At 38.9% G+C, this 7758-nt stretch overlaps 1 protein-coding gene across 3 annotated transcripts in view; it reads right to left on the bottom strand.

The window, feature by feature from the left end:
- LOC139966965 (uncharacterized) overlaps window positions 1–7758 on the bottom strand; it is a 66480-nt gene that overhangs the window by 31084 nt on the left and 27638 nt on the right. The gene's annotated exons all lie outside the window — the stretch shown is intronic.

Here is a 7758-nt window from a genome sequence, read left to right as displayed (position 1 = left end):
TGAGCAGACCAGCACACTTTGATATGAGAATTTTGTTGTTACTAAATTAGTCTACTTTATATATATAATGTATTCAAATGCACAAGCCAAGCTCTTCCAATAATTGATCAAGCACAAGAATAAGAGATTTTGGCCAACTTGTAGACAAATATCTCCTCTACAAGGAAGGAATCATGTCTGTATATTATCTTCCCATATTTAGATCTATCCATAGTTTTTTTTTTTTTTTAAATATTTCTTTTATCTTAATCGCAGTTAAATCGTTCGTGTAGGGTCCCCTGTGGTGTTGGTATTATATGTATTGTTGTGGCTATTATACCATCTATCCAGGGGCGTAGCGAAGGGGTTTTTGTTGGGGGGGGTGTGGAGAATTTGATTTGCCGACAGATCTGGAAGTGGTGACTGAAATGGGGGAGGGGTCTAAGGGGAGGGGGTGTCCCCCTCTCCTTTGGAAAAGTTTTAGTTTTGAAACGTCCTTAGATGCAATCTGGTGTATATTTTAAGTCAAATTTGACTTGCCGACGGATCTGGAATTGGTGACTGAACTGGGGGAGGGGGTGTCCCCCTCTCCTTTGGAAAATTTTTAGTTTTGAAACGTCCTTAGATGCAATCTGGTGCATATTTTAAGTCAAATTTGATTTGCCGATGGATCTGGAAGTGGTGACTGAAATGGGGGAGGGGTCTAAGGGGAGGGGGTGTCCCCCTCCCCTTTGGAAAATTTTTAGTTTTGAAACGTCCTTAGATGCAATCTGGTGCATATTTTAAGTCAAATTTGATTTGCCGATGGATCTGGAAGTGGTGACTGAAATGGGGGAGGGGTCTAAGGGGAGGGGGTGTCCCCCTCTCCTTTGGAAAATTTTTAGTTTTGAAACGTCCTTAGATGCAATCTGGTGCATATTTTAAGTCAAATTTGGCATGGAAGAAGCTCCCGTTCTCCTTTTCTCTATTCAGCTTTCCTTCTTTCTTCCCCTTCCGCTCTCTTCACCTTTTCTTCTTTTGCCGACAGACCCAAAATTTGCCGACAGCGACCAAATTATTGGGGGGGTGTGACACCCCCCCCACACCCCCCCTCGCTCGCTACGCCCCTGCTTCTATCTTATTTATCCTGCACCAGTTCTTTACTACTTGGAATATGATTGATCCAGTATCATGCTAATAGCTCCATCTCCTTGAATTAATATAACTTGAAAGTGAATTTTAATATAGAAATTGCTAGCACGTGCAGTGTCTTGTTACATGAACATCTTGTCTCTTATTAGTTTCATTTTTTATAGGTTTTTCCAACTAATTTTTCCATAACTCTATTAAATTTTAGTTGGTGCTCAATAGTTGATAATATTAAGCCTTGTTCAGAATACTACTTGTAGAACCATTTTGTTTGTGTTGCTTTTTCTGTGTATATTTTAAGAATTAATAGAGTTGTTCAACCTTATTGTTATGATTATCATAATTTTTTAAAAAGAAAAAGAAAAAAGAACTTCTGAAAATTACGTTTATACTTGATACACTTTCCATATGTGACTAATCGTCACTTTATCAGATAAATTCTATATTTAGTATTATTTACACATTTTTTGTTTCAAATATTTTGAATCATATCGGTCAGTTTTGTTCAGTCATAAACTTTTAAAGGTGCAAGTATGGGGCAGCTGCATTCTTGTCATGAAAAAAGAACTCTTGAATAAGTTTAGCACCGCAAGAAACTTTGATTCCAAGAACAGTTTTGCCAATACAATATTATAATTGCAGGATAATTAATAAGAAAGCGTAGATCACCCCAGAAAGGTAATTAGTCTACCCTACAAACTGCCAAGATACTTCATGCTATCAGTGCTTACATTCCCCGAAAAACAGCCAATTATTATGATGTTATTACAACCTTGGTACCATTTTATAATGTGGTATCGTTTGCAAATGGCTCATAATATAGCGTAAATCAAGCACTTGTTGATCACATTAAAATGCCATATATTCAGCTCACTGTGAATTGAATCAATTAATTTCAGCATAAATTAACAATTTTTTTTGCACATATGTATCTACTCTTCCTACTTGTTTGCAATGGTTGTGGTTTGCCATTGCGTTGTACTATGATGACAAACTTCTCGCAATCTGAGCCTGCATTTATTGGTATCACTCAGAGCTGGTGTTTCTTTGCTAGTGTACTTGTCAGAATCTTATCAGATTTGTTGCCTTTTATAAATACAACTGCTAACCAGTATCATTGCATTCTGGGAGATTTTGGTGAGATTGCTTGAAGGTCATCAGCAGCCTAGAAAGGTATCCAGAAAATTTGCTACAAATTGCTAATAAAACAAGGTCCAAAGGGCTCTCCAAATTACTCCCAGACGTAGGGGAGGGGTCCACCAAGACGAACCAATGTCTAAAACCAATGTCTGAGAACAATTTGGAGAGTAAAGACCTCCAGGAAAGTATTTTTTGAAAACTTCTAGCAATTATAGCGTGCTATAATTGGGACCTATACTGACTACCTTTAATGACTGTAAACAAAGGTATTTATGCAACCCCTAAATCAAAATTTATGATTCGTAAGCACAAAGAGAGGCCGGGGAATTGAAGTTCAGGTTGGATGTAAGCAGTTTGCTTGATTATAAAGGTAGAGTGTTTCTGTTAGTATTGCCAGATTTGGAAAACTGTTCTAGTCTCAAGAAACAGCTTTTCTTCTTGTCAAACCCCACACATTAACTTCTCACATGTTGCATATGTACAACACATAATTCACACATGCGCACAGTGGAGACATGGCTCATGCAAAGTCATTTATGAAAATTTTTCAATGATTGTAATATTCTGTGATTTGTCAACCAATTGTGATGTCCTGTTTTGTTTTAATACAAGATTAAGATAGATGTATCTGTGTACCATACTCATCATATTTTATTTTAAGCCTAGTATTATATCCATAAAGAAATTAGAAATTTATTAATATGTTGAAGATATGCTCTTAATATCATGAGCTTTCTATGCCTCAGTAAATTCATTGTTTACTTTGCAATAATTTTTCCATGCTCTTATTCAGTTACCATACCTTTTTCTCTCTTTAGAACAACTTTATAAATTTTACTTTAAACTCTTTTTCTTTTTAGGTTTAAGGATTTGTTTTAATATGATTTCTTATTATTACAAGTTATTAATATTACTATTATTAACATTATTCAGGAGAAATATAAAAAAGATGAAATGAATCAATGCATATATAAATTTATGGGTAATAGATAACAAGGTAATTCATGGGAAATAATTCTTGTCTGACATTTCTATTTTGTTACTTGTCATTTTGATCCTTCATTGTTTAATTGACCACATCTCAGCTATTCGCAGTGGTCACTCCACTCCCACCGTAAATAACATTTGAAATTTGTTTTTGTTAATATCAGGAGTGTTAGCTCAGTAGTTAACCGGTGGCTTTCAATCATATGGTCCCTAATTCGAATCACTCCAAGATTAATCAGTGGCGGAGCTAGGGGTATTGGTCAGAGGGGGCGAGAGTGATCTGTATGGGTGCTTTCGACTTTATCTAAGCAGAGAGCCACCACAGATTGACGCGGAGCGTACAGAAAGTTTTTGAGTAAAGATACTCCCTAGATCGCCGGAATTGACCCTTTCCGGGTCTTGCTTATTTGCAGATAAACGAAGAATAAATAAGTGTCATCGCCAACAAAATGTGACAAATGACAACAGGTAGATGAGAGCGCAATGAAAAAGTCAATAATCGCGAATAAGTAAAACGTGGCAAATAGCTGAAAAGGGCGCCGGCAGTCCATTTGAGTCAGTCGGGGGGGGGGGGGGGGTGGGGGCATCCGCCCCTGACTGTATGGACGCTCCGCCACTGTTGGGAGCGCAGTGTAGGAAGAGAAGGGGGGAGGCTGTATTTTTTAATGGTTTGTGTGAGCGTCTGCAATGATTCGTAATGACATGTTGTCGCAAGCGTTCAACATGCTCAAATAAAATGAATGAATGAGGAGGAATTCATGTCACTTTTTAACCATTGTTTGAAACAAATTGATCGCTAGTAATCTTGAAATTGATTTTATCACGGTCATTGTCATGTTTCCCATATGCACCTTTTTCCTAGAAAAGGAGGGAGGGCGAATCTGTACGTAATGTAATCAGAAATACCTTTAAAATGACACCAAAGAGTCTAAAAAATTCTTTTCGACTTTGTTAATAACGATGTCTTTAAAGAGGCACCATAGATACGTTGCTCGGTTGGGTTTACTGCAATAGCGGCAAATGGAGACCAATATCCGCCTTAGTGGACCTAACGTTATAGTCGTGCATTGACCTTGAAAAGAGGGGCCTACCGTGAAAACGTACGGAAAATTCATCCTTTTATATCTCAGCGAGACAATTCCACTGGATACAGAAATACGACTCAAAAGTCATAAGATGTGGTCATTATAACAATCACAATAAAAGATATGTATGAAAAGCAGATTAAAGATATGGTGGAAACTCAAATGTGGACCAAAAAACGATGTCCCTACGGATGCCGTTCAGTGACAGTTACATAATTTGTGTGTAGTAGGTTCTGTAGCTCTTTTGTGGAAAAACTTTGGAAAATGCTTAAAGTTGAGAGTTCATCCATGCTTTAGATTAACGAGGAACATAAATCATCACGTTTTATGAGGAGGGAGGCTGTTTTTAATTATTTACATAACATCTGGGTAATAGGTACTGTATGGACGCTCCGCCACTGAGATTAATGTATGTCGTCCAGTTACAGAGTTGTTGACAAATGACATTTCATAATCATGGACGATAAATATGGATCTAAGACACTGAGTTCGGTCAGCTTGCAGCGTTGATAAGCCACTGATGGCTGCTTCGCGAGTTTCTGCTTGCAGGAGGTTCTAAAATACAATATATGGCAATGAATTGCAATATCCTGCCAATTTACATTTGCTGCCCCTCCCCACCCCACCGAAGCATACATTCAAAGTTATTTTTGCTTGCCTTGTTTGAGTTGGCAAGGTGGGTTGGGTGGTGAGGTGGTGGGGAGGACCACACACTTCATGTACAACACTTTACTAGATGATAAATAATATACCTCGGGTCGAGGGGAAGTTGGTTGGGCGTACATGCATCTGAATGGTAGGATAAACCATGATACCATATCTGACGTGAATTCATATCAGGATGTAGGCCTACGGTATCTGGCTTGGTATGGCCATATAAAGATTGTTAATTGGTCATTAAAACCGAGACATAATGCCAAATAGGGCCTATAGTTTTTCTGTAAGGACTCGTACGTCTCTACTTTGCTTCAGAAAGAAATTCTGTATGATAACTTGGCTGAAATACTCCATAGACATCTGAAACGCATCCGAAGAGACATTTTTTGTATCGACCGGAAACATTCAGACGTTCGTTCAAGCTTCACATTGAGCTAAAACGCACTCGTCCGAGACCAGTTGGTACCAGGGATTTTGGTATACGGTATTGACTAGGTGTAGTTAGGATATAGTTAATATGTAATGGTGTACACGGAATACTATGGTGAATACAGCATGAGACTAGTTTGCTAGGCTATTAAGTGCACTATTTACCGTACACACGTTATCGAAGATTTACTATACAAACATCAGCACAGAAATTTTACCCTGTAATTAAGTCTGGCGTAACGCCAATACCCAACCAGCTGCATATGCCTTCTCATGCACCTGTTCCTACCTACCCTTGACCTGGGACTAGGACTATGGCTAACACTAAGTAACAGCTGCGGGACTAAAGATAGGCCAGGTTAGGCAATATAATTCCAGACATAGTCTATCAAGTAGATGATGAGAAGACTATGCCTAGTAACACCCCACCAGCAGTCCATTTGAGTCCGTCAAGGGGGGGGGGGGAAATTCGCCCCCTGACTGTATGGACGCTCCGCCACTGTTGGGAGCGCAGTGTAGGAAGGTAAGGGGGAACGGGGAGTATTTTTTAACGGTTTGGGTGAGCGACTGCAATGATTCGTAATGACATGTTATCGCAAGCGTTTAACATGCTCAAATAAAATGAATGAATGAGGAGGAATTCATGTCAACCATTTTTTGAAACAAATTGAGCGAATTGATCGCTAGTATTCTTGAAATTGATTTGATCACGGTCATTGTCATGTTTCCCATATGTACCTTCCTCAAAGAAAAGGAGGGAGGGCGAATCTGTACGTAATGTAATCAGAAATACCTTTAAAATGACACCAAAGAGTCTAAAAAATTCTTTTCGACTTTGTTAATAACGATGTCTTTTAAGAGGCACCATAGATACGTTGCTCGGTTGGGTTTACTGCAATAGCGGCAAATGGAGACCAATATCCGCACTTAGTGGACCTAACGTTATAGTCGTGCTATGACCTTGAAAAGAGGGGCCTACCGTGAAAACGTACGGAAAATTCATCCTTTTATATCTCAGCGAGACAATTCCACTGGATACAGAAATACGACTCAAAAGTCATAAGATGTGGTCATTATAACAATCACAATAAAAGATATGTATGAAAAGCAGATTAAAGATATGGTGGAAACTCAAATGTGGACCAAAAAACGATGTCCCTACGGATGCCGTTCAGTGACAGTTACATAATTTGTGTGTAGTAGGTTCTGTAGCTCTTTTGTGGAAAAACTTTGGAAAATGCTTAAAGTTGAGAGTTCATCCATGCTTTAGATTAACGAGGAACATAAATCATCACGTTTTATGAGGAGGGAGGCTGTTTTTAATTATTTACATAACATCTGGGTAATAGGTACTGTATGGACGCTCCGCCACTGAGATTAATGTATGTCGTCCAGTTACAGAGTTGTTGACAATTGACATTTCATAATCATGGACGATAAATATGGATCTAAGACACTGAGTTCGGTCAGCTTGCAGCGTTGATAAGCCACTGATGGCAGCTTCGCGAGTTTCTGCTTGCAGGAGGATCTAAAACACATACAATATATGGCAATGAATTGCAATATCCTGGCAAATTTACATTTTCTGCCCCTCCCCACCCACCGAAGCATACATTCAAAGTTATTTTTGCTTGCCTTGTTTGTTGAGTTGGCAAGGTGGGTTGGGTGGTGAGGTGGGTGGGGAGGACCACAACCTTCATGTACAACACTTTACTAGATGATAAATAATATACCTCGGGTCGGGGGAAAGTTGGTTGGGCGTACATGCATCTGAATGGTGGGATAAACCATGATAACCATATCTGGCGTGAATTCATATCAGGATATAGGCCTACGGTATCTGGCTTGGTATGGCCATATAAAGATTGTTAATTGGTCATTAAAAACGAGACATAATGCCAAATAGGGCCTATAGTTTTCTGTAAGGACTCGTACGTCTCTACTTTGCTTCAGAAAGAAATTCTGTGTGATTACTTGGCTGAAATACATCAGATAATAGTACTCCATAGACATCTGAAACGCATCCGAAGAGACATTTTTTTTTTGTATCCACCGGAAACATTCAGACTTTCGTTCAAGCTTCACATTGAGCTAAAACGCACTCGTCCGAGACCAGTTGGTACCAGGGATTTGGTATACCGTATACGGTATTGACTAGGTGTAGTTAGGATATAGTTAATATATAATGGTGTACACGGAATACAGTGGTACAGCATGTGACTAGTTTGCTAGGCTATTAAGTGCACTATTCACCGTACACACGTTACAAACATCAGCACAGAAATTTTATTACCCTGTAATTAAGTCTGGCGTAACGCCAATACCCAACCAGCTGCATATGCCTTCTCATGCA

This window comes from Apostichopus japonicus, chromosome 4 (genome assembly GCF_037975245.1).
Source record: "Apostichopus japonicus isolate 1M-3 chromosome 4, ASM3797524v1, whole genome shotgun sequence".
NCBI lineage: Eukaryota > Metazoa > Echinodermata > Holothuroidea > Aspidochirotida > Stichopodidae > Apostichopus > Apostichopus japonicus.
Note: the sequence above shows the minus strand (reverse complement) of the source record. Positions and strands in the feature narration are given on the sequence as shown.